Source organism: Accipiter gentilis, chromosome 5 (genome assembly GCF_929443795.1).
Source record: "Accipiter gentilis chromosome 5, bAccGen1.1, whole genome shotgun sequence".
NCBI lineage: Eukaryota > Metazoa > Chordata > Aves > Accipitriformes > Accipitridae > Astur > Astur gentilis.
Window position 1 is genome coordinate 47,293,073 of NC_064884.1, and position 26,129 is coordinate 47,319,201.

Here is a 26,129-nt window from a genome sequence, read left to right on the forward strand (position 1 = left end):
CCAATGTTCGGTACTGCAGCTCGGAGGCTGCGAGTACGCGGTGCTGTCCGTGTCCTGCACGTGCCGTCCGACGGTAACGGTAATGCGGCAGCGGGGGGAGGTGCCGCCGCGCTCGTTGCTTCCTCCCGGTAAGGAAACGCCGCTGCCGCCCCAGGCGCGCGGTGTCGGCGGGCGCTCAGCGCGCAAAGCGCGGAACAGAAGCGCCGAGGCCGCCCCTGGGCACGCGCCTCCGCCGTCCGCTCGCTGCTGCTGCCGCCTCGTGGCCGAAGCGCGGAACTGCAGCGCCGGCACCGTACAGGTGCGCAGCAGCGCCGCCGCCGCCCCGTGGCCGAAATGTGGAAGTGCAGCCCGGCGTTCGCGCGCCGGCTCTGACCCCTCCGGCGCGCCGTCGTACGGCCGGCGCGCATGCGCGGTCCCCGGGAGCAGCGTGGCGGCGCGCAGGGCGCGGGTGTCGGCGGCAGCGGGCGAGCGCCGGGACCGCGGGTGAGGCGAGCGATCCCCTCCGGCGGGGGCGGCGGCGGGTGCCTCCTGCCCGCTGGCCGCCCGGGGCTGGCGGGACGGGAGGCTGCGAAGCGGCCGCCGCGGCAGGCTCCCGGTCCGCCGGAGGCGAGCCCGGCCAGGGCAGCGCCGGGCAGGTCCCCGAGAGCCGACAGAAGGGAAGAGGGGACGGAGGCGGGCGCCTCCCCGAGTCGCCGGAGCTCCCCCGGCGCCTTCCCTCGGTCCCGCTCGGCCCGTGCGGCTGACCCCAGCTGCAGCCCCTCCGCTGAAGCCTGTGCTGTAGCCGCAGGTAGCCCCCGAGCCCTGTCGTGAGGGCGGCAAGCTGGCCCTCCGGTGTTCTCGAGTCTCCCTTAAGGTGGGTGCCGTTAGCAGCGGCGCGGGGAAGGAGCGGCGTCCGTCCGCGGAAGCCCCCGCGGACGGAGGGGCTCCGGCCAGGGCGGAGCTACGGTAATAACGGTCGCTGCTGCCTCTTTCCCTCTGCCAGAGGCCACGCCGTGAGCGCGGTTGTCCGTTCGTCCCCGGGGATGCCGTTGACTGCAGCAGCCTCAGGCTCGCGTGGGCTGTCTCTGCCCGGCCTCCCTCTCCTCGCGGCGCAGAGGGACAGGCGGAGCGCTTACTGGCTGTGGACGGGAGCTGCTGAAGCTGGAGAGGCCACAGAAAGGTAAAGAAGAAGAAACGGAAGGCCATCTGGCTGGCAGCTGCCTCCCGCTGCAGGCCAGAGAGACCCTGCCTCTGTGGGTGTGGGAGGATCCCTCCTCGTAGTCCACAGCAGGTCAGACCACCAACGTGCACCACGGGGTCTGTAAGCATCACCAACAGCGCGGTACGGCCATGTAGTGTGCGAGGCTACGTGTCTAAGAAGCCTCGTCTTATGAGAGCTGTGATACGTCCATGTATTCTTTTAGGTGGAGGACAGTCAAGCGATAGGAGTTACAGAAGAGGAAGGGAGGAGAGAAGGAGAAAGGAGTGTCTGAACTGGCAAAGGGTTGTGGCAGTGCCGAGAGCAAGAGCTGTGGTGAGTCCCAGTCCCTCCCTGCCCCTCTCCTGGCCCTTTTTTTCCTAAGCTGCTGTGATTTTTTTTTTTTTTTTTTTTTGCTTCCCTGTACCTCTCCTCTTCTGCCTATTCTCTTGTCCCGCTCCTTCTTCCTCTCCCTTTATTTGTTGTTTGACTGCTTTTTTTTTTTTTTTCTCTCTGGGTTCTTGTCCTGCTCCTTCTCCCTCTTTTTTTTCATCCTCTGTCTCTCTCCCGCAGCCCATTGGAGTGTTTTTTTCCTTTTCCATCTGTCCTGGTTTCAGCTGGGATAGTTAATTGTCTTCCTAGAAGCTGGTATAGTGCTATGTTTTTGAGTTTGGTATGAGAAGAATGTTGATGACACACTGATGTTTTCAGTTGTTGCTAAGTAATGTTTAGTCTAAAGTGAAGGATTTTTTATCTTCTGATGCCCAGCCAACAAGAAGGCTGGAGGGGCACAAGAGGTTGGGAGGGGGGTCAGACAGGGCAGCTGACCCAAAGTGGCCAACAGTGTATCCCATACCATGTGACATCATGTCCAGTATATAAACTGGGGGGAGTGGGGCTGGGGGAATCACCGCTCAGGGGCTAACTGGGTGTCAGTTGGTGGGTGGTGAGCAATCGCATTGTGCATCATTTGTATATTCCAATCCTTTTATTATTACTGTTGTCATTTTATTAGTGTTATCATTATTAGTTTCTTCTTTTCTGTTCTATTAAATCGTTCTTATCTCAACGCACAAGTTTTACTTCTTTTTCCTGATTCTATCCCCCATCCTGCTGGGTGGGGGGGAGGGAGTGAGCAGCTGTGTGGTACTTAGTTGCTGGCTGGGGTTAAACCACAACACCATCTGTTTGTCCTGATCTGCATCCATCTCTTTTTTCCCCACAATTTCTCTGGCCTGTTCCTTGGCATTCTTTTCCTCTCTGTGCCTGTACATGCTGCTCTGTCCCTGGCTTCCTAGCTCTGTCTCCTTCCTTCTTTTTTTCTCTCTATCCCTTTGTCTTGCTGTTGCTGGTTTGTTTGTTTGTTTGTGTTTTTTTAATTTATTTTGTATTTCACTGTCCCCGTCCTCCTTCCTGTTCATCTCTTACTCTCTCTGACCCTTTGTGCTGCTCCCTGGCCTTTTTTTATTCATCCTCTGTCTCTCTGCAGGGCTCCTAATATCCGTCTCTCTTTCTCCAACCCCCTATGCTTCTCACGTCTCTGTCTTTCTCTGTCTCGTCATTATTCTTGTCTGTTGCTCTGTCTTGCTTCCTGTCCTGCTGTTTCTTGCTGTGTCCCTTTTTTCCGCTCCCTGCCCATATTCATATTCCTCTCTGTCCTGTTGACCATCCCGGTTTATCTCCGTCCTGCCCCTGTCCTGATTCTTCTTTCTCTGCCCAGCTCCTTGTCCCTCCTTCTGTCTCTTTTCCTCTGTCCTTCTCTGTCCTTCTGTCATGCTCCCTGTGTCTTTTTTAATTCCTTCATCTCTGTCCTGCAGCCCATCACTATTTTTTTTCTTCTTCCATCCCTTTGTCCTGCTCCCCATCCTTGTCTCTCTTTCCCTTGGTTCTGCCTCCCATCCTTCTTTCCTTTCTTGCTCCATCTCTCTGTCCTACTCTCTATCCCTCTCACTCTCTGTTTCTCTGTCCTCTTCCTTGCCTTTCCCCCCATTCTCTGTCTTGTTCCCTCTTTGTTTTTTTTTTGTTTTCTGTCACGGTCCTGCTCCCTGACACTGTGTTTTCTCAATCCATCTATGTCCTGCAGCTCAGTGCTTTTTTCCCTTCTCCAGCTCTCTGTCCTGCTGCCCATCCTAGACTTTTTCTCTTCCATCTCTGTCCTAGTCCCCAGCTCTTCTTTTTGCCCGTCTTCCACTTTGTCCTGCCTCCCTGTCCCTTTTTTCTCTCTCTGTATCACCTTGTCTTGCTCCCTGTCTTCCTCTGACAATCTGTGTCCTGCTCCTTGTCCCCACCCACCCCCGTCTCCCATCCCTCTTCCTGTCTCTTCTCTCTTTCTATCCTTCTGGTCCAGTGCTTCTTTCTCCACCTCTGTCCTGCTCCCTGCCCCTTGTTTCCTCTCACTGTCCCTCTGTTCTGCTTCCTGTCCCCCTGGTTTTTCTGTCTTTATTTCCCTGTCCCACTGCCTCTCTGGTAACTTGTTGCTATACCTCCCTGTCCAACCAGCTCTGACTTTTTCCCTTTATCTCCTCCTCTTTCTTGCTACCTGGCCCTTTATCTTCCTCTGTCTCTGTCCTCTAGCCCATTGCTATTTTTTTTAATTTTCCCTTCTTGGTCTTTTGTACAGAGCTGACCCTTTCTTTCTTTCTCAGTCCCTTTTTGCTGTTCCCTGTCCTTTTTCTCTCTCTGTCTGTGTGTTCTGCACCCTGTCCCCGTCCTCCTTCCTCCCTCCTCTCCTTTCCCCCTCCATCTCTATCCCTCTGTCCTGCTCACTGACCCTATGTTTTCCTGTGCCATCTCTTTGCAGGACTTCTCGTCCTTATTATTTTTTTTTTAATTTTTCTACCTTTCTGACCTTATCCTTCTACCTTCCTTTCTCTCTCTGCTCCTCAGTCTTCTCCCTTGTCTTATTTTTCTTTCTAGTTCTCTCTCCAGCTCTCCACCGCTATTTTCTTTCTCCATTTCTCTGCTCCACTGCCCATTCCTTTTTGCATCCCGCTGTGCTGCTCGCCATCCGTCCTTCCCTCCCTTCCTCCCTCTTTCTCTGTCATTATACTTGCACCCCTCGTTGTCTCTCCAGGACCTGTCTGTCCTGCTCCCCATCCCTAATTTTCCTTTTCCATTTCTCTGTCCTGCTCTTGGTCCCTCTTCTTCGTCTGGCTCCATCTCCCTGTCATTCTCCCCGTTGCTCTTACTTGTTCTCTATCCCAGTGTCCTGATCCCCATCCCTCTTTTTTTTTTTTTCCCTCTGTATCCCATTTTCTTGCTCCCTGTCCCTCACTTGTCTTCTATATCCCTCTCTCCTTCTCCCTGCCCCCTTCTCTGGCCTGCTGCTTGCCACTGGTTTTTTCCTTCTCTTGCTGTCTGTCTGGGTTCTGTCACTCTGTCTTAATCTGTATCCATTGTTCCCCCCTGCCCCATCCTTCCAGCTTGTGCTTTCCTCTTTCTATTCCTCTGGCCGTAATGCTTCTTTCTCCATCTCTCAGTCCTGCTCCCTGGCTCTTTTTTTTTCTTTTTTTCCCCTTACCATCCATCCTGCTTCCTCTCCCTGTTTTTTCTGCCCTTATGTCTCTGTCCTGCTGCCTGTCTCATTGTTTCTAGTTATAACCCCCTGTCCAGCCAGCTGTCCCTTTTTTCCTTTCTGTCTTCCCTACTCTGGCCCTAGTTTTTCTTTGTCTGTCTCTGTCCAGCAGCCCATCACTGTTTTTTCCCCTTCTCCATCTCTTGTCTTAATCTACATCTGGTTCCCCCCTCCCCACCACCCTCAGTCCCTCTGTCCTGTTCCTTATCCAGCTTTTTGTCTTTCCATGTCCCACGCTCTATCACCATCTTTTTTTCTCTCTCCCTCCTCCCTTTTCTCTACATCCCTTTGTCCTGTTGCTCATCAGTGCTCATTTTTTTCCTTCCACTCCTCTGTCCTGTTCCCTGTCCCTTACTTCTCTGTCAATCTCTCTGTCTTGTTATGGATCATTATTTTTGCTGTCTGCATCCCACTGCCCTGCTTCCCATTGATCTCTTTTGGCTCTCTCCTCCTGTGCTGCTCCCCAGCAGTATTTTGTCTTTCTCCAGCTCTCTGATCTGCTCCCCACCCACCTTGTTCTCTCTCTGTCATTCTTTCCACTTCCCTGTACCTCTCTGTGCAATCTCGTGTCCCGCTCCTTGTCCCTCTCTGTGCATATATTCCCCGCTGTCCTGGTCCCCGTCCTTCTCTTTGCCTCTCTCTCCCTGTCCCTGTTTGTTCTTTCTTTCCCTCTCTGTTCCCTTGTTTTATTTTTCGCTTCCCAGCCCTCTGTCCTGCTCCCCATCGCTGTATTGAACACGGGCGGGGCCGGGGGGACGCCTGGGCGGGGCCAGGCTGGTGGGGGCGGAGGCTGCCCCGGGGTCGTTGCGGGGGGGCGGGGTTCGGGGCCGGGCCCCTGCCCGGACGGTGGGGAGCAGGGCCAGGGGCGGCCCATCCCTTCCCCGGCTGCTCCTCGCTGGGGCCGGGCGGCCCCTGCTGCTCCCGGCGCGGGTGGGGTGGTGGCGGCCCAGGGGGGCTCCTGCAGGGGCGAGGAAGGGCCCCGGCTGCTGCCGGTGGGGAGTCCTGGAGTGGGGCCGCGCTGGGGGTGGCTGGGCCTGGCTCCCCGCGGGGGTGCTTCGGCTGGGGCGTTTGGGGTGTGTGCGCGGTGCTGCCGGTGACACCGGGGAAATGGAGCCTGAAACGGCAGTAATGAAGCGACGCCCTGCCTGTGCTGGGGCTGCCCCACAGAGGTGTTGGGCCAGGCCTTCCGCAGTTCCAGAGCTCTCCCCAAAACCGCGTGTGGGACCCCGTGGGTGCAGGGCTGTGGGGTGGCTACGCTCCCCCCAGCATTGCCCACGGGGACTGCAAAGGGGGTTAGCTGTTTTGGGGGCCAGAAATGGAGACAAAAGTTTTCTGTTCCTGGGCCTTGAAAACAGTCTCACATGGCTGATTTTGGGGCTCTGAAACAGACTGAGCTGCATGGCTTTGGGCCCAGAAACAGAGGTCCGGCCCTGCGTGTTTGGGCCTTGAGAACAGGCTCAGCAGCCGGGTTTTTTGGCTCCCAAATGGGCCCCAAGTCAGCTGGTGTGGGGGCCAAAAGCAGGAGCTGTCTTGGCTGGTTTTCCAGGTGGGTAAGAGGCAGGTGGGTGGGAGGGTGTTGGGGTCTGCGGGGGAAAGCAGGGGGTGGGCAGGGTGAGTGGACCCTCCCCGGAGTTGGGGGTCTGGTTGTGTTGGACACCAAAGTTCGGGAGGCCGGCACGCAGCAGGCCGAACTCAACATCTGCAATGGTCTATGGGGGGAAGGGTGCTTTTCAGACCCCACGTGGCCTCTTTGAGTCCAGCTCTTCTTTCTACACTGCTTAGAATAGTTGTAAAGTAATTAATTGCACAAACTAATGAATATTTATACAGCGTATAACTCTGATGTTTAATCCTAATGCTCCAGTTTTGACAGCAGTTGATAGACAACCTTATGGAAAGCCCAGACCGTTGCATGTAGCTGGAGCTTGTAAGGAGAAGCAGCTGAAATCAGCCGGAGCTTCAGTGCGGAGCTGGGGCTTCAGTGGGCCAGAACTGTAGTAAGCAGGATCTGGAACAAGGCGGGGTGTCTGCTGTCTGGCGTGTGCATTAGCCAGAGACAAAAGTACCTGCAGCTGTAACGAGCAGGAGCTGTGATTAGCTGAAGTGTCTTTTCGCTGGAGTATCCGTCGGCCGGACTGCGCTCCCAGCACGGCTGAAGAGTGGCTGGGCACAGGCAGGGCTGTCTGCAGCAAGCAGCTCCGAGCAGCGGGGAGGTGAGTTGTCCTTCTGCCAGCAGGGAGCCCGGCCTCTTCCGTCAGGGATGCAATCCACGCCACGCTCCTATCTCTGCGTGGAGGGTCTCGCCCGGTCCGTTCCTGCGGGCAGGAGCGAGGTGGGGGTCCCCTGGCTCTGCTGGGGCAGCCTCCCCTGTGAGGGGGCGTGGGCGAGTTGTTGTCGTCCCCTCGGTACTGGGCAAAGAGGAGAGAAACCGGCCGGTGGGAGCTCTTGGGGTGCAGAGCCCTTCCAGCAGAATCCTCCCCTGTCTTTTCACCATTGGCTGGGTGTAACAAACAGGTTCATTTTGTGTCTCCTCTTTTCCTAGTGTCACCTTCTGTGGTGCATGAAGAAAATCCTGCACAGTTTAATTCGGCTTGCTGCTCAGGTAATTGCACATATCGGGCTGGGGGAGCGGGGAGGAACGTTTGCGAGTTCGAGGGTACTACGGATACTCTGCATCAAACGCATAGAAAAGGCAAGTTTGCTGCTAGTGCAGAAAAGCTGATGAAAAATTGCCATTAACAGAGTGTGCCCTGTTCTTGAATGTGTCCCTTGATATGTTTCTGTTTCAGGTGAAAGAATGAACTTTCATCTACAAAAAATTCAGAGCTGCCTGTTAGCTTCTTTAGTGTCGAGTGTTTCTCTTCTCTTTGTTCATACTGATTTTATGGGCAAGTTGGAGATAGCCTTTTATTTTTTTTATGTATAACTGAATTTTTAGGAATATGTGGTATTCTTGTAGCTCATTTTTGAGCACTTAGATGCCAGTAGAAACATAGTGAGTGAAACATGGTGGAAACTGGTACTTAAACTTGATTTTTATTTGATTTTTTTTTTTTTTTTCCTCATTAGAGTGTTGATGGCATGTTGTCCCATGGCACAATCGCCATTCTGTTCAGCTGAGTCTTCAGTCTAGGACTTCTAAGTAAAAAAGTTTGTCCTTCCAAAAAAGGACTGGTCATTCATAGGACTGAGACATAGACTTGCAGAGTTTCTTAAGTACGTGATCGGAATTAAAGCCAACTTTCACTTAATGTTGCTGCTGTTGGTCTTCACTTTCATTAATTTCTCCACCACTCCCTCATGGTTGGGAGCTCTGAATCATAATTTTTTTCAGTCTCTTAACACATTTTTTTTTTTCTCCCCAAAAAGGAGAGGCAGTGTCTAAAAGTTAATTAATTTCCTCACAAACGCGTGAGTATATAAAATTTGAGTTATGACGATTAAAACCATGAAAATGACACCAGTCTTGTAGATACGGACTCTCTGAACAGGCATTCCTCACACGCAAATGCCATCAGGGTACAGATCACCTGCACTTCATGCTCTGACGACAATATGCTGAGACAGGGATGAGCGCTGAAAGAAAAAAAAAAAAAGATACAGGGTCATGGTTTTGTTTTGTTGTTTTTTAGAGAGTGCAATATTGACTGGTGCCAGCCTGCAGGGCTCTTCTGCTGCCTGACCTCTCCTTCTCTTTCATGGCTGTAATTGTCATTTGGATAATTGTAGAAGAGTAATTGAATTACTTGCCTCTGTAAATGTGCTGGAACCAGTAGTGAATAACTTGGCTACAGGTAGAATTTCTGAAGGAAGAACAGCAGCAGCAACAGGAAGCAAATAGCAAGTGACCAAAAACTTGCGTGTGTCAAACGCATCAAAGCTTTATTGCCGAATGTTGTTTGGCAATACGTTCCAAATGGCTTCTTTTGGTAAATGTAAATTTTCAGGAAGTTCAGGGTTGTGTGTGGCAAAATGTGTCCCTCTGCGTCCGCGTCCTGCTACGTAAATAGCATGGGTCGATGGCAAGTCCAGTGGCAGGGCTGCTGTTCCCTACTCTCGATGTTGCCTTAGTAGTGTTGCAGCATTTAGACCTTAACGGGCGGGCTGAGGAATGGAAGGAGAATGCCCGTTTTCTGTAAGGGCTCAGAATGCCGACCCTTTTCTCTGCCTGCCGGTCCCCTGTGCGTGAGATGAAGTTGTTTTATTTTTCTCCCTTGTTTCTGGTCTAAATATTTCTGGAGCTGTTGCTGCTGTGGGTTTGCAATTGGTGTTTCTGCGTTTTTGTAGCGTTCTAGCAATGGGTCGTTTCTGCTGTGGCAAAGCGTCGAGATATGGTTTTCGGTGTAAAGCGTCAGAAACTACGTTCACTGCAAACCGGTAACTCGCGGCGCAGGTGAAACCGATCTGGCGTGTGCAGCTGTGCTCGCAGGGATGCTCGGTGGCTCCTCATCAAAACGGCGGGCTGTGTGCGTGGACATCCGTAGGGTTGCTCTCTGGGTCCGAGAGCGTTAACGTATTTTTGCTGTTGGAAGATGGAATGGAGCGTGTGTCTGCTAAATCTCAGGGCGGTCAAAAGCTAGCAGGGACCCTGAGCGGGTTTGGTGGCGCAACTGCGGTTTTAAAAGATCTTGCCCGTTTGGAGCAATGGACTGGAAAAAATTATTCCTTTTTTGCAACAAGGCAGTTCACAAGATCAGATGTGTTGCTGTGCTCTTTAGCAAAAATACTCAGCTTGGGACGTATAGGTTTGATGGAGCCTTGGCTGTACTAAAGCTTGAGAAAATATATGTAGGTCTCTGGGTGTGTCACCTGCGTTTATCTAGGAAAGTGAGTTCTAGTGAAAGTAAAGTTGGCAATGAGTCAAAAAAGAAAGGAGAAAAAAAAAAAAGGCACGGTTGTCTGAAAGATGTCAACAACTGTACCGAAGATGACGCAAAAATACTTTTTCCTCCGCTCAGTCGTACTGTCTTCACAAACCTTCACAAAAAAAAGGCAGCTTTGGCTTCCTACCCAGCTTTGTGCTAATGGTTTTTTTTTTCTTCTCTCAGCTGGATGTCAGCTGGCACTGTTTTGCCGTGGTTGCCCTTTCTTCTGCCGTGGCGGAACGAGAGGGAAAGATTCCGTAGTGGCCTGCAAGTACTAGGTACGCCTACAATGCGTGTCTGCATTTTTGCAAAGGTACTTGCAGTATGGACTTTAACACTGAGAGTGTGCCAACTCTCCTTCTGCTTTTTTTACGTGAAATATTTTAACAGAAATACTAAAAATAAGTTCTGTTCTGGGGCATGTTACACCTATACAAAGCTTACTTCCCTCAGTTTATTTTCTCTTCCTGAAAGCATAATCTTCTGTTTCTGTGTGCTTGCTAGTAAATGATACTGTGAAAATAATTTTGTACTAAAAGAGGGAAGAAACTGTTCATAAGAGTTCAGGTGTTCAGAAGAAACAGACTTTGTTTTCATGATAAAAGCTTTATGCTTTTACAGTCAGTGAGTTTTTTTAAATATCTTATAGTAGTACTCAAAAATGTTATGAAGATAATTAGCATCTGTACTAAAAGCAATCAAGGTCAAAGAAGAGATGTGGACAAAACAGGACAAACGGGCTTCGCATCTGTGTGTTTCCCAGGCTTTCCCAGGAAGCATTAGCATCCTTGTAACTAGTGACAGTGAGCCCTGAGGTGTTTTTGATGAGTTACTGCTTCAGGAATGTATTTTTTCCTTTAACGTACAGTGTGTAATTTTGACTTCAGTTGCAAATTGATTTTCCAAAATGGAAGTCTTTCTCACTCAAAGAAATTTTGTTCTATGAACTTCCCATCAGAGTGGATCTTCAGAGGTGATTGACTTGACAGTAGAAGTCATCAGTAACGAGACTTTTCACTCTCTTTAAAAAAAGAAAAAAAGAAAGAAAGAAAAAAAATAGTCCAAAGACCCAAGCACAGCCCATCTTTCTAAAGTTGATGGCATCACTGGTCTTTGGTTTCTCAGTTGTAACAGTCGAGATAACACGAAAACGTGTTGCTCTGCATGCTTCAGTGCTGCCAAAAGCATTAGGAAATCCGCCAGTCCTTTTAGGTAGTCTGAGGTATTGCAGCACTGGGGATTTTACAAACTGACTTGCATTGTTTAAACTGTAACTGCCAAATAGCTGTAGTATATGATGTGTTAGGTGTATGTAAGCAGTTAGGTATTTTTCTAAACGTTTAAAAAGAGATGCAACTGAATGTTATGGGGTTTTTTTCCTGATGTTTTGACGGAGTGCTCTGAAGTACTTTCTTTCTGTCTGGCTTTCAATGGTGCATTTCCCTGGCAGTTCAGTAGCGCCTCTCTTGGGCAGCTCAGCTGGCCAGGTGTCCCTCCGCGTTACGCAACACGCACAAAACCCCCTAGTCCCATTATGACTGTGTACTTTGGAGAGGGATAATTTAATGGTACAAATTCAGAGCTGTGCAAGTTAAGGTAATGGGAAAGGGAAATCAAATACTTTTACAGTATAAGTATTTTCATTGGATGTATATAAACATGGGCACACCTTTTTAGTGTAAAGTGAATTACTGAGATTTATTCTTTATTTTTCATTTTGCTCTCTGAAGTTTTCCACTTCACTTTCAGCTTTATTCAGCAATCAAGCAAGATGCAAAGCAGCAGCAGCAGCGCAAGGGCTGTAGCTGTTGTGGTGGATCCGTAAGTGTAGATTCTGATTGCGTACGACCTCATCCCGCAGCCTCCCAGGGTTATCTCCCTGCAGCAGTGCTGTAAGGAAGGGAGGAGACGTTTTCCAACACCGGCAAGAGTGTTTACTTGTATGCTAAGAAGGTGTTTAAAATGGTATCGATAAGCCTAAATGCTGATTTTAAGTGTTCAAATCGCTCTTAACTTTTAGAGGAGGTGGTGTATTTCGAGCTGATCTTTTTTACCTGGAATCCTCCTTTAGCTCAGCGACTGTTCTTGTGCACCCCCAGCCTCTGCTGGCAGGGCGGTATGAGAAGCTGGAAGGTCCTTGACTTAGTAAACACTGCTTAGCAACAACTACAGCATCAGTGTGTTGTCAGCATTATTCTCATCCTAAATCCAAAATGGCCCTGTACCAGCTACTCAGAAGAAAATTAACTTTATTCCAGCCAAAACCAGGACAACTCCAAACCCCCTGATTCTGGGTCTGCAAAGGAAAAATACCAAACAAATTTGGGACTCCTGGGAAAGCCAAATCCGCCTGGATTTGCGCAGCTGGAAAGCAAAAACCCCACCCCATTTGCATGCACAAACCACAACCAAAAGATCACCCCTTTTTATGTTGTGGAAAAGCACTGAAACACACCCCAAACTGAGTATTTTGAAAGAGCAAAAAACTCCCCAGTTTGGGGAAGACTGGGGGTAAAGCACAGGCAGTTTGAGGGGCGTTGCTGGGGGTCCTCCCAGCGTGGATGATCTGGTGTGGATGCTCTGTTGCGGGTTATCCCAGGTGAGTTACCTGCTGTGGATCATCCTGGGTGGACTCCCTGGGGTAGGTCATCCCCACCCGTGTCCACCATGCACCTTTGTACCCTCACCTACCCTCTCCCCGGCGTGTGTTTCTCCCCCATATGCCCCCCGCTGCTCCAGCCCGCCCCCTTCACCCATGCGAGTTTCTAACCCACGCGAGTTTTTTCCCCCTGCACCCCCTGCTCTCCTATCTCCTGCCCTGCCTCCCTCCTTTCCCTCCTCCATATTCCACACCACCACCCCCCATCATCCATCAGGCTCTAGACCACTGGTGTGCTGCCTGCACCCTGTTCTCTGTCATTTTTTTTCCTTCTTTTCATTACAAGTTGTTGTTGTAGTTCCTTTTTAATGATTAAACTGTTTTCGTTTCAAGCCACGAGTTTTCTCACTTTTGCCCTTCCGATTGTCTCCCCGTCCCGCTGGGGGCGGGGGAGCGAGTGAGCGGTCGCGTGGGCCTTCGTTGCCGGCTGGCGTTAAACCACGACACGAGGTGAGTTGCAAGCCCTGCCTGGCTAATGCTGGAGGCTCTCTGTGTTCCTCCTGCCATCTCACCGGGCCGTGCTTGTTCTTCATCGCCGCTTTATAGCGAGCGCCTCTCGCTCTGTAAGCAGCAGTACTGGGGCCGTGCAGGTACTGCGTGTTGCAGGCAGCAAAGGGCAATTGTGATGCTTGCTGGCAGGAGCGGCAAGGGGTGCAGAGCCACGCTCCTGTAGGGAGCAAAGATGGAACCTCGAGGGCTCTGTGGTCCTCTGCTGAGGACATCTAATATCCCGACAGGCCTCTTTGCTTTCCCTGCCTCAACGTCTAATTACTTTGCACGCCGGAGGGCAGGGTGGTTAAGTAACACAGTGCAGCGTCTTTTCGATAAGAGACAAGCCCCGCGCAAGAAGCCTTGCGTGCGTGCAGGATTAGGAGAGTTCTGATAGCACGGAGGTGCCCACCCCGACTGAGCCCCAGGGTCGCTCGCTTCCAGGTGGGCTGCTCGCATCTGGTGCGCTGCGCTGCGGCCTTTCCTGCCAAACAGAGCTGCCCCTCTGGCACGAAGCAGCTTTGGGTCTCTTGTGGCCTGCCTTCAGGCTGTCAGCTGAACCAGACGTTATTTTTTGTTGTAAATCTCTCGCCAGCGTCTGCTGACTGGCTGCTGTCGCTCCGCAACCCTGATGCCACATGCAGAGGGATACAGCAGTCACTGGGGCTTGCTCCAGGGGACACCCCCCCCCCTTATCCCCCCCCCCATTTGCAGGTTCCCTGTGCTGCTACTCCTCTCTAGATAATGGGGTGGGGGGGCAGGGACAGAAGTGGCCGCCCGAATTGTCTGTTCCTTGCACTTGACTGCTGTAAACGCTCCAGCCGCTCGGGTGCTTTTTGGAAGGGAGGCGATGAAGAGGCCTGCCCGGGCTGCGAGTGGGGAAAGGGCAGGGCGACGTCAGCCCTGTGCCCCCAGTAAGGAGTTGCCGCCTGCGGCTGGTCTCTACTGGGCTGAGCTGTCAGTCATCCCTCACGCAGCTGACGCTCAGAAGAGGATCGTTTCGGGGGTGCGGATTCTGCTGCCCCGTGGCCGAAGGTGGGAACTGGCGTTGGGGAGGCGCGCATGCGCGGTGGCGTGTGTTGGGGGGGCTCCTGCGGTTGACGGGTGACCGAGATGCGGTAAGGCATCTCGACAGGCGCGCATGCGCAGTGGCGCATGTACGGCGCTCGCCGCTGTTGCTTGGCAGCTAGAGCATATTATGGCAGCTCGGCGTGTGCGCATGCGCGCTGCGCCCTGTACGTTGCACGCCGCTGTTGCCTGGCAACCAAAGCTCGACACGACGCCTTGGTAGCCGCGCATGCGCGGCGTCGCGGTTTACGGCGCTCCTGTTGTCGCCTAGCAACCAGAACGAGTTACGTCTGCTCGGCAATCGCCCATGCGCGCTGCGCCTTGTACGGCGCTCGCTGCTATTGCCTAGCAACCAGAACGCGTTACGGCAGTTCTGTATCCGCGCATGCGAGCTGCGCCTTGTACGGCGCTCGCCGCTGTTGTCTGGCAACCAGAACGCGTTACGGCAGCTCGGAAACCGCGCATGCGCGTTGCGCCTTGTACAGCGTTCGCCGCTGTTGCCTGGCAACCAGAACGAGTTACGGCACCTCGCAATCCGCGCATGCGCGCTGCTCCTTGTACGGCGATCGCCGCTGTTGCCTGGCAACCAACGCGCGACACAGCGCCTCAGTAACAGCGCATGCGCGGCGTCGCGGTTTACGGCGCTCTGTTGTCGCCTAGCAACCAGAACGAGTTACGTCTGCTCGGCAATCGCCCATGCGCGCTGCGCCTTGTAGGGCGCTCGCTGCTATTGCCTAGCAACCAGAACGCGTTACGGCAGTTCTGTATCCGCGCATGCGAGCTGCGCCTTGTACGGCGATGGCCGCTGTTGCCTGGCAACCAGAACGCGTTACGGCAGCTCAGAATCCGCGCATGCGCACTGCGCCTTGTACGGCGATCGCCGCTGTTGCCTGGCAACCAAAGCGCGACACAGCGCCTCAGTAACAGCGCATGCGCGGCGTCGCGGTTTACGGCGCTCTGTTGTCGCCTAGCAACCAGAACAAGTTACGTCAGCTCGGCAACCGCGCATGCGCGCTGCGCCTTGTACGGCGTTCGCCGCTGTTGCCTGGCAACCAGAACGAGTTACGGCACCTCGGAATCCGCGCATGCGCGCTGCGCCTTGTACGGCGATCGCCGCTGTTGCCTGGCAACCAACGCGCGACACAGCGCCTCAGTAACAGCGCATGCGCGGCGTCGCGGTTTACGGCGCTCTGTTGTCGCCTAGCAACCAGAACGAGTTACGTCTGCTCGGCAACCGCGCATGCGCGCTGCGCCTTGTACGGCGCTCGCTGCTGTTGCCCAGCAACCAGAACGCGTTACGGCAGCTCGGAATCCGCGCATGCGCGCTGCGCCTTGTACGGCGATGGCCGCTGTTGCCTGGCAACCAAAGCGCGACACGACTCCTCGGTAACTGCGCATGCGTGTCGGCGCTCCTGCTGTCGCCTAGCAACCAGAACGCGTTATGGCAGCTGGGCATCCGCGCATGCGCGCTGCGCCTTGTACGGCGCTCGCCGCTGTTGCCTGGCAACCAAAGCGCGACACGACGCCTCGGCAAACGCGCATGTGCGGCGGCGCTCCTGCTGTCGCCTAGCAACCAGAACGCGTTACGGCAGCTGGGCATCCGCGCATGCGCGCTGCGTCTTCTATGGCAATCACCGCTGTTGCCTGGCAACCAAAGCGCGACACGGCGCCTCGGAAACCGCGCATGAGCGGCCTCGCAGTTTACGGCAGTCCTGCTGTTGCCTGGCTACCAAACCACGGTGCAGCAGCTCGGAAGCTGCGGATGCGCGGTCGCGGCCCCATGCGCCAGCGCTCTCTTTCGCCACCTAATGACAAAAGTCTGATACTGCTGCTGGGGTGCCGCACATGCGCGCTGGCGCGGTCTGCCAAGCCCTCGCCGCTGCCACCCCGTGGCCAATGTTCGGTACTGCAGCTAGGAGGCTGCGAGTGCGCGGGGCTGCCCCGGTCCTGCACGTGCTGTCCGACGGTACCGGCAGTGCTTCCCCGGGGGAAAGTGCCGCCGCGCTCGTTGCTTCCTCCCTCCCGGTAAGGAAACGCCGCTGCCGCCCCGCGGGCGCGGTGTCAGCGGGCGCTCCGCGCGCAAAGCGCGGAACAGCAGCGCCGGCACCGCACAGGTGCGCAGCATCGGCGCCGCCGCCGCCGCTGGTGCCGCCTTGTGGGAAAAGTGCGGTACTGCAGCCCGGCGTTCGCGCGCCGGCTCTGAGCCATCCGGCGCACCGTCGTACGGCTGGCACGCATGCGCAGCCCCCGGGAGCAGCGTGGCGGCGTGCAGGGCGCGGGTGTTGGCGGTAGCGGGTGAGCGCTGGGACCGCGGGTGAGGCGAGCGATCCCCTCCAGCGGGGGCAGCGGCAGGGGCGGTGGGTGCCTCCTGCCCGCTGGCCGCCCGGGGTGGCGGGATGGGAAGCTGCGAAGCGGCCGCCGCGGCAGGCTCCCGGTCCACCGGAGGCGAGCCGGGCCAGGGCAGTGCCGGGCAGGTCCCCGAGAGCCGACAGAAGGGAAGAGGGGACGGAGGCGGGCACCCCCCAGGCGCGGCCAGCGGGCGCCTCCCCGAGTTGCCGGAGCTCCCCCGGCGCCTTCCCCCGGCCCCGCTGGGCCCGTGCGGCTGACCCCAGCTGCAGCCCCTCCCCTGAAGCCTGTGCTGCAGCCGCAGCTAGCCCCCGAGTCCTGTCATGAGGGTGGCAAGCTGGCCCTCCGGTGTTCTCGAGTCTCCCTTAAGGTGGGTGCCGTTAGCAGTGGCGCGGGGAAGGAGCGGCGTCCATCCGCAGAAGCCCCTGTGGAAGGAGGGGCTCTTGCCAGGGTGGAGCTATGGTAATAACGGTCGCTGCTGCCTCTTTCCCTCTGCCAGAGGCCACGCCATGAGCACGCTTGTCCGTTCGTCCCCGGGGATGCCGTTGACTGCAGCAGCCTCAGGCTTGCGTGGGCTGTCTCTGCCCGGCCTCCCTCTCCTCGTAGCACGGGAGCACAGAGGGACAGGCGGAGCGCTTACTGGCTGTGGACGGGAGCTGCTGAAGCTGGAGAGGCCACAGAAAGGTAAAGAAGAAGAAACGGAAGGCCATCTGGCTGGCAGCTGCCTCCCGCTGCAGGCCAGAGAGACCCTGCCTCTGTGGGTGTGGGAGGATCCCTCCTCGTAGTCCACAGCAGGTCAGACCGCCAGGGTCTGTATGCGTGACCAGCAGCGCGGTACGGCCACATAGTGAGCGAGCGAGCGAGGCTACGTGTCTAGGAGGCCTCATCTCGTAAGAGCTGCTAGGGGCTCGCATGTTCCGTTATGCGGAGGACAGCCAAGCAACTGGAGTTACAGAAGAGGGAGGAGAGAAGGAGAAAGAAGCGGCTGAACTGGCAAAGTCTCCTGGCAGCGCCAAGAACAAGAGCTGTGGTGAGCCCCGGGCCCTCAGGGCCCTGTCTCCCCTCTTCAGCATTCTGGTCCCTCCCTGCCCCTCCCGCCCCTGGTCCCCTCACTTTCCCACACCCCTGCCTTTTTTTTTTTTTCTTTTTTTTTTTTTGTTTCCTCCCTTGTACCTCTGATACTGAAAAGCCGGTCGAAGAAACTCCCTAAGACTTGTTTTGGAGTTTTAGAAAGCGGGCATTCTTCATTGCAGCGCTGGATGCACGGGGGATAGTTCCACCTAGTGTGCGTGCCACAGCTTTAGCACAAACAGGTTATATAGAATAACTAATTGATTATTAATCAGATTAGTATACATATACATAAAAACGACAGCAACCGATTATCATAGCACTGCCTACATCTGATCACGCGCAATGAAGGATCCATTTGAGACAAAGGGCTGCTTTTGCGACCACTGACCCATTTGAAGTTCTTGCTGGCTGTCCTCGAAGTCTTTATTCTTGTCCTTGTTCTTTGATCTTGAAGCTTAACGTAGTTTCAATCACATGTGGTCTGTTTCAGCATTGTTCCCATTGTTCCCTGTTTAGCTTACAGGGGAACATCTAGTCATAAGAGCAAAGAACTGCAAAACTTAGGAGTACCTACCTCTGCTAGTTAATTGCTTGGCTATACTTTTGTCTGTTGTTTCAGTCGTAGCATTAGTATAAGATTTCTAATAATTATTTACCAAATCTCACTTTTACAGTCACCTAGCAGCAAACCACAGCTGGTACAAAGTATTAAAACCATCCAAATATTTAGACGTGCCATACAGAACGTATGGAAATGTGCTATCAGAGGTGTCCGAGGGGCAGGGGGAGAGCCGGGGGGCGCCCCGAGCCCCAGAGCAGACTCGCTGGCAGGACTCGATAGGCGCGCGACTGACTGAATAGACGCTGGCCGTCCGTCCACTTTGCCCTCCGGGCTGTGTTTGCGCTCCCTCTGCATGGGGTGAGGGGCTGTGAGGGAGCCCAGGGGAGGAGGAGGTGAGGCGCTGGGGGGGGCGGGCCGTGCCCCCCCTGTTCCTGCTGGGCTCCGGCTGTTGCAAATATTCTGGTAAAGAAATCTACATTTAATCGCATAGAAGACTTAGGTTTGATTAAGAAGTAAAATTGTGAAGCATAACGTATAGGATTGTTAAGTTTGAAACGTAGCCATAGAAACTTTAGGAGCTGTGTTATGCGTGACACTAGGAACTGTAATATTGTTAAAGTTTGAAACAGCTAACCCTAGAGACCTCACCAGGAAGTTACTGTTTTTTCTGCATGCTGTTTCAGGAAACTAAGGAAACCGTTGTGGACACCAGTTTGCTGCTTGGAAATCCCCTCACCCTTCCCATCTTGATTTGAGTATCGAAGATGCCAGTCAGCAGAGCCAAGTGTCACTGACCAATGATTGTTTTTAAATAAGAATATTGATAAGGTTATATAATCACAGGACTGATCATTACAAAGGTTAAATTTAAGAACGAGCATAGTATGCGTTTTTACAGAAGGAGCTTAGGTAACAATGACCTGACGGGAAAAGTCTGTAAAAACTGATGGATTTTGATACTAAGTGGGACACGCCTTTGGAGGAGCGATCCCCCGTGTCCCCAGCGCTGCGATAAACAAACTGCCTGCTTCTTAACTTCACGTTGGTGTTAAGGAGTTTTATTCTGGATTTCGGTAACGGTTTTGGCGACCCAGATGGGACCTTGCGAGTGAGACTGGACGAGATCGAGTGTCGATAGAACTCCGGCTGGCACCGAGGGATTCTCGGGGAGAACCATCGCTCTCGACTCATAAAGCTCCTCGCAACGTTCCCTGGAAAAAAGGGTAAGGCACTTGTTCTTTGAAACTTGTTTGGAAAGCCTGCCCATGAGGCGCTGCGAAAGCTTCGCAGGGTTGGGGCTTGGAGGGTACCCGTCTGCAGTGGAAGCCTAGGCGTCTGCCCGTAAGTCATAAGCGGAAGCTATTGCTGGGTTGGACTTTGTGTATTATTTGGGACAGCTGTCGTTTGCATTTGTTTGGTATTTAGTATTTGAATGTATATAAGTGTAATGGCATTAGCAAAATTGTTTAAGAATAAGAGTGCAGGAAATAGAACTGCTGATGAAAAGTTACCAGAAACATCACCGTTGGGATGTTTATTGGCACATTGGGGTGAATTGCAGGAAAAATGGTAAACAAACAGAACTTTGAGTGACAATACTATATTGCAATTACTGTTGTTTTGTAGGAGAGAGAGTAAATGGAATAAAGTACCACATGTAGATTTGTTCTTTTAAAGTGAACGTATCTGACGGGGACTGGAGGGAAGTCTCCCAGCAGAACCTCTGGTTACAGCTTGTTACAAATATTCTGATAAGTTAAAATTTTATATAAGCTGGGTTTGATGAAAAAGTAAAGATTGTAGAATATATAGGGGTTTGAAGCTCGCAATGTAGTCATTGAAACTTAGGAACATACAAAATGTGCTGTATACAGTCATAAGAAAATAAGTATTGTCTAAAATAAGTTAACCATAGAAACTTCGACCGATTTGTTAGTTTGTAGTGTTTCGTCCTAAGAAACTAAGAGAGATCGTTATGGATCTTAGTTCTGTTGCTTAGAAACCCCACTTTGATCAAGATTCCAGTTAGTGGAATTAAGTAAGATTAACCAATGAATGTTTTAGTATAAGAATATTGAAAAGGTGGTGTGACTGAGGGCCAATCACTAGAAACGTTAAATTCAAGAATTAACATTGAATGTACTTTTATGTAAATCTAATACATGATGGTGAAAATCATACTGCACAGAATCACATAAGAGAGGTCAACTGTTGGACAAAGTGAAGAAGACTATGGAAGACCACCAGCGGGCTTCTGAAGACCACCAGAGGCTTCACCATGCCTGCGTAGAAGGACATTTACATATGCTAATGATTTATCGGACAGTTGATGATTATGTATGACATTTCCCAGAAATTTAGTGAATATGGATAACAGGTGTGTATTTAACCTGCATGATTAAACTAGACAGGTGCACATACTAGGTGGACTGATCCCCTGTATGCCCAGCACTGCAATAAAGTACGTGCTTCTTAACTTCTCATTGCTGTTAAGGAGTTTTATTCCGGATTTCGGCAACAAGCTGAACTGGGAGAACAGAAAACTGAATTTGAGTTGACACTAGAGTCACCTTTTCAGTTTTAAATACCTTAGAGGGAGAGTTAAGTTTTGAAGAAATTGGTGGTGGTGGTGCAACAAGCGAACGAGAAACTAGACCCTTCTTTAAATCTTTAACAATGAAATTAGGAAAGCAATGGGTCACTCGGCAGTTTTTGTATGTGCCAAATTCTCCTAAACTCCTGTTAAGGAGAGATCTATTTGAGAACTTAGAGGCAGAAATTAAATTTAAAAATGGAGAGATTAAAATTTTAATTCCAGAAACTAAACGTATCGAAGCAGTGGCTTTGTTGTTAACAGGATGTTTACCGAAAGCAGAAGATTATACCAGTCCAAGTATAATGCTGTCATTCCAATCGTCTGGACTGGGAAGTTCCTGGTAAATCCAAAAAGCAGAACCTGTGAGAGTTGATTAAAGCCAGGATCGAATCCAGTAAGAATTAAACAATACCCCCCAAAACCAGGAAGTTGGAAAGGGTTAGTAATGGTAATACAAAAATTTTTAAGATACAAATTGTTAATAGAATGTGAATCCAGATATAACACCCCGATCTTGCCTGTTAAAAGGCTGATGAAAAAGATGACAGATTAGTTCAAGACCTCCTCAGAGCAATAAATCAAATGGTACAAGATATTCATCCGGTAGTGGCAAATCCTTATACTTTGTTAACAACCCTAACGGAGAAACGAGAATGGTTCACAGTGTTAGACCGAAAAGATGCCTTTTTCTGTATTCCCTTGGATCCCAATAATCAAGAGGTTTTTGCTTTGGAATGGGAAAATCCTGGGACTGGGAGAAAAACACAATATACGTGGACAGTCTTGCCTCAGGGCTTTAAGAACAGTCTTACCATTTTTGGAAATCAACTGGCACGAGAATTAGAGATTCGGAAGAAAGAAAATAATCAAGAAATCTTGCTGAAATATACAGATGATCTGTTAATTGTAGCTGAGAAGGAAGAACAATGCACAAAGTTAACTGTTAACTTTTTGAACTTTTGGGGAATCAGTGGATATCGAGTGTCAAAAGAAAAAGCCCAAATAACCCAGAAAGAAGAAACTTATTTGAGTTTTAAAATTCTAAAAGGACAGAGACAATTGGGACCTGAGGGAAAAGAGGCAATGTGTTGTCTCCCTGAACCTAAGACTAAAAAAATTAATGACAAGCATTTCCGGGAACAGTTGAGTGGTGTCACCTGTAGATTATAAATTGTGGCTTGCTAGTCTGACCTTTATAGGAGCAGCTCAAAACCTCAAACAATGGATTGGACCGATGCCGAGAAAGCTACTTTCCAAGAATTGAAACAGGCTGTAATAGGGGTGCCAGCCCTAGCGTCTGCCAGATCTCACAAGAGACACTTGAACTTTTTGCTCGTGAAAGAAGAGGTAGAGCTCTGGGTATCCTGGCCCAATATTTAGGGCCAAGTGGGTGAGCTGTGGCCTACTTCTCGAAGCGATTAGATAATGTGAGTCTGGGATGCTCTGGTCGTCCGAGAGCCGTGGCTGCAACTGTGCTACTGATCCAGGAAGCTCGTAAGTTCACCTGAGGACAAAGGATTACTGTACGTTTCCCATATGGTAACTGTTGTGCTAAAACGGAAAGGGGGGCACTGGTTATCCCCTAGCAGAATGCTGAAATACCAAGTGGTGTTGTTGCTGGAACAAGATGATGTTTACCTAAAAACTACTACCGCCGTTAACCCTGTTGCGTTTTCAACAACTGACCAAGTTAAAGGAGAACTGGAACGTGACTGCTTGCAGGCAATCGAAAGAGTTTACTCCAGCTGACTGGATGTCTGAGATGTGTCACTAGAAGAAACAGATTGGGAAATATATGCCGACGGAAGTGGTTCCATCTGTGAAGGAAAACGTTTATTGAGATAGACAATAACTACTGAGGAGGTAATTGCATTGCCAACTTTGCCTTCGATGATCTCTGCCCAAAAGGCTGAATTGATAGCTCTTACTCGAGCTCTGGAACTAAGTCAAGGAAAGCGAGTCAACACTTGGACAGACTAAAAGTATGCTTTTGGAGTAGTACGTGCGCATGGAGCGATACGGGGAGAAAGAGGACTGTTATCTGCACCAGGAACCACCGTTCAGCACGCAGAACAAATACTGAAATTGTTAGAAACCATTCAAAAACCAACAGCAGTCACGATAATGCGCTGTAAAGCACACCAGTTAGGTAAGACCGGTCCTAACGCAGGTAACCGACTGGCTGATAAAGCTGCTAAAGAGGCTGCAGAAAAAGGCATCCTAGCATTAGTTCCAGAGAAAGGTATAAAATTGCCTAAAGAAACTCCAAATTATAATGAAAAAGATGAAGAATTAATTATTAGATTGCAGGCTAACAAAATGAAACAGGATAGGCTGTAACACCGACAGGTCAAATAATAGTCCCACCCACAATAATAAGAGAAATTGCCCCATTGAACATCACAAAGTATATTGGGAAACAGAAAGTGAAATATGACAAAGATTGTTTAAACAATTACAAGCGGACGTGAAATGTATATGTAAAATTATCCCCGAATCAGTAATAAGATCATCTTTGGGATTATTAAATAAGGAAATTTTTTAGAAGAATATTAGCAAGTTGATTTTATAGAATTGCCTTGAAAATAAGGATATATCCTAGTTTTAGTTGATATCTTTACTGGGTGGCCTAAGGCTTTCCCTTGTCGCACCAACAAAGCAAGGGAAGTAGTCAAAGTCTTGCTCAAAGAGATAATACCAAAATATGGGGTGCCTGTAAGAATGTCATCTGACAATGGCCCTCATTTTATAGCAAAGATTGAGACAAGTTGAGCAAAGTATTATCTATGGATTGAGACTATCACATCCCACATAGACCACAAGCAAGTGTGTGGGGGGAGAGAGAGAGAATGAACTATCTCCTTAAGCAACAGTCGAGTAAAATTTGTCAGGAAACCTCACTCCTCAGATGGGTTAAAGCGTTACCCGCGGCTCTATTAAGAATCAGAGTATAGCCAGAAGAGAAAGAAGTCAAGTCTTTATGAAATGTTGTATGAAAGACCATATCAAGAGTCCTATGTTCTGAGTATCTTGAGTGCCTTTGGAGATATGTTTTTAAAAGGTGTTATGATTTCTTTAAGCAATTCAAGAACTTTGTCAGTATGTCTCCACAGCTGGACCCTTAGAATTGGAGGTAGCAGCGCATCCCTTCCGACCAGGAGACTGAATATATATAAAATCACCGAGAAGTGGAAAGGACCGTATCGAGTCATTTTAACAACACTTGCAGCAGTAAAGGTCTGGGAGAAGAACCTTGGCTTCATTATTCGAGAATAAAGAAAGCACCCAACAAGAAACTGGAAGTCTAAAGAAACTGGCCCTTTAAAACAGAAAATCTATAAGTAAGTTTCACGTTATCTATTTGGGAAAACAGTTGTGTAAAGTTTATAATGTTGGGGTTGCTATTAGGAATATTGTCGAGGGCAATAATCTTTTTGTGTGTTTAGAGGGTGTATGTATTTTTTTTGAGGGGTTCTAAACATGAGATAAACAAAATGAAACAATTATTGTTTGAGCTATTAATCTTGATATTAACCGTTTTTGTAATTTGGATTAAAAAAAATAATCTAGTTTTGTAACTGATTCAAAGTTTTGTAAAGACACAAAATTTAACCTCAGTAACAGCCTGCCTTCCGGTTCCAAAGTCAGATGAAAATCTAGTTCCGTGGATAATACTGACATTGAATTTAACCAAAACTTGAGAAAAGAGGTAGAACAATAACAATGAGAATCATTTTAGCAGATTAAATTGGATGGATTTAAAAGGCAATTATTTTTTTTAAATTTGAAAGAAGGAATTATAGCGTTGTGAATTATAACGTTACCAAACCATCCACCTCACGGACAAAAGAATTAATTTACTCACCCTTCGGGAGAAACTTGTACAAGCACCCCTTGGGGCTGTCAGCTGCCAAAACCGTAGAGACAAGTGCAAAAAGGAACTTGGGATCATGTTTAAAATATAAAACGATGTTTAGAACTTAGTGGAGTTCCAGGATCCTTGTTAGAGCCACCCAGAGTCGGTGTTACCAATATTTGATAGAAATTAGAATTTTACATAGTTCAGGTTTGGTTAAAAGGGAAAAGACTGTAGAATATAGGAGTTTGAAGCTCGCAATAGTTATAGAAACCTAGGAACATACAAAATGTGCTGTAAGCAATCATAAAAGAATAAGTATTGTCTTAGATCAGTTGACCATAGAAATTTAGATAGATTTGTTAGATTGTAGTGTCTTGTTTTAATGAACAAAGAGAGAGATCGTTATGGACCTTAGCTTTGTGGTTTAGAAACCCTACTTTGACCAAAAGAGCAGTTAGTGGAATAGGAAAGATTAACCAATGAATGTTATAGTATAAGAATATTGATAAGGTGATGTAACTGGGGGCCAATCACTAGAAACGTTGAATTTAAGAATTAACATTGAATGTACTTTTATGTAAATCTAATACATGATGGCAAAATCGTACTGCGCAGAATCGTATAAGAGAGGTCAACTATCGGACAAAGTGAGGAAGACTACGGAAGACCACCAGAGGGTTTATGAAGACCACCAGAGACTTCACTACGCCTGCGTAAAGGACATTTACATATGCTAATGATCTTTCGGACAGTTGATGATTATGCATGATATTTCCCAGGAATCTAGTGAATATGTATGATAGGTGTATATTTAACCTGCATGATTAAATCAGACAGGTGCACACACTAGGTGGAGTGATCCCCTGTGTGCCCAGCGCTGCAATAAAGGAGTGCCTGCTTCTTAACTTCTCATTGCTGTTAAGGAGTTTTATTCCGGATTTCGGCAACATTGGGACCATCTGTGGAAATTTAGACTGGTTTAGACAACCAGAGAAACGTCACACATCCTAAACAGAGCTGTATGAAAGTTTATACTTGCAGCTCCTCTGACCCCAAACTCCAAAGACTTTCTCTAGTAGCTAAAGCTCTAAGATGGGGGTGTATTTGTAGAAAGTATAATAATATTTCACATGATCTTTGGTCCCCTCTTAATAATGGGAAAAATTTAGCTTGGAGTTGACTGCATTAAAGGACAGGTGAAAAGTTCAGGGTTAACTGCTTGGGTGACTAGTGATGCTATATGATCCACTCACCTTTTCATGAAGGAGAAAAGCAAATCGTGGTCTTTAGACTTAATAACTCTATCCTCTCTCTGGAAGAAATCTCCCTTGTGGCCTCGCTCTCTGGTGGACCTGGGGAAATCGAAAAGATGATAGCTGGCAATCGCCAAGTCTTAGAACTAAAATAAGATGGGTATTAAAATCTGTATTTTGACCCCAGTTAACACCTCTTCCACATCAGATGACTCGACATCTTTCACTCAATCAAGGCAGTGCCTGCTGCTTCACTTCACCTTGGTGTTGAGGGGTTTTGTTCCGCGTTTCGGTACCACAGCTGCGGGCTGGGGCTGGAGGAGCCGCAGGTGCGGGCAGTGAGGCTGATGGCGATGCCCCCTCCATGGCAAGGGGAGGGGCTGCCGGGGGAGGGGCTGCCGGGAGCCCAGGCAGGAGCGGAGCAGAGCGGAGCTGAGCGGTGACCGGGCTGCGGCTGCCCCTCGGGAGAAGGTGAGTGGGGCCGGGCGCCCCTCGGAGCGCTAACGTCGGAGGCGGGGGAGGTGGGGGTGCCGAGGCCAGGGGGGAGCCCTGGGGGCTGACAGGGCGGCTGAGAGAACGTGCGTGCGGGGGTGGGGGGGGCGCTGAC

General features: G+C 50.2%; 1 long non-coding RNA gene across 1 annotated transcript; it reads left to right on the top strand.

The window, feature by feature from the left end:
• Positions 1-859: 859 nt before the first annotated feature.
• LOC126038235 (uncharacterized) lies at positions 860-20,620 on the top strand. Its single transcript, XR_007505962.1, has 7 exons — positions 860-1,159; positions 1,404-1,513; positions 6,616-6,964; positions 7,294-9,894; positions 11,366-12,725; positions 16,678-17,208; positions 18,498-20,620. It is a non-coding gene; the product is annotated as an uncharacterized LOC126038235 (long non-coding RNA).
• Positions 20,621-26,129: the final 5,509 nt, after the last annotated feature.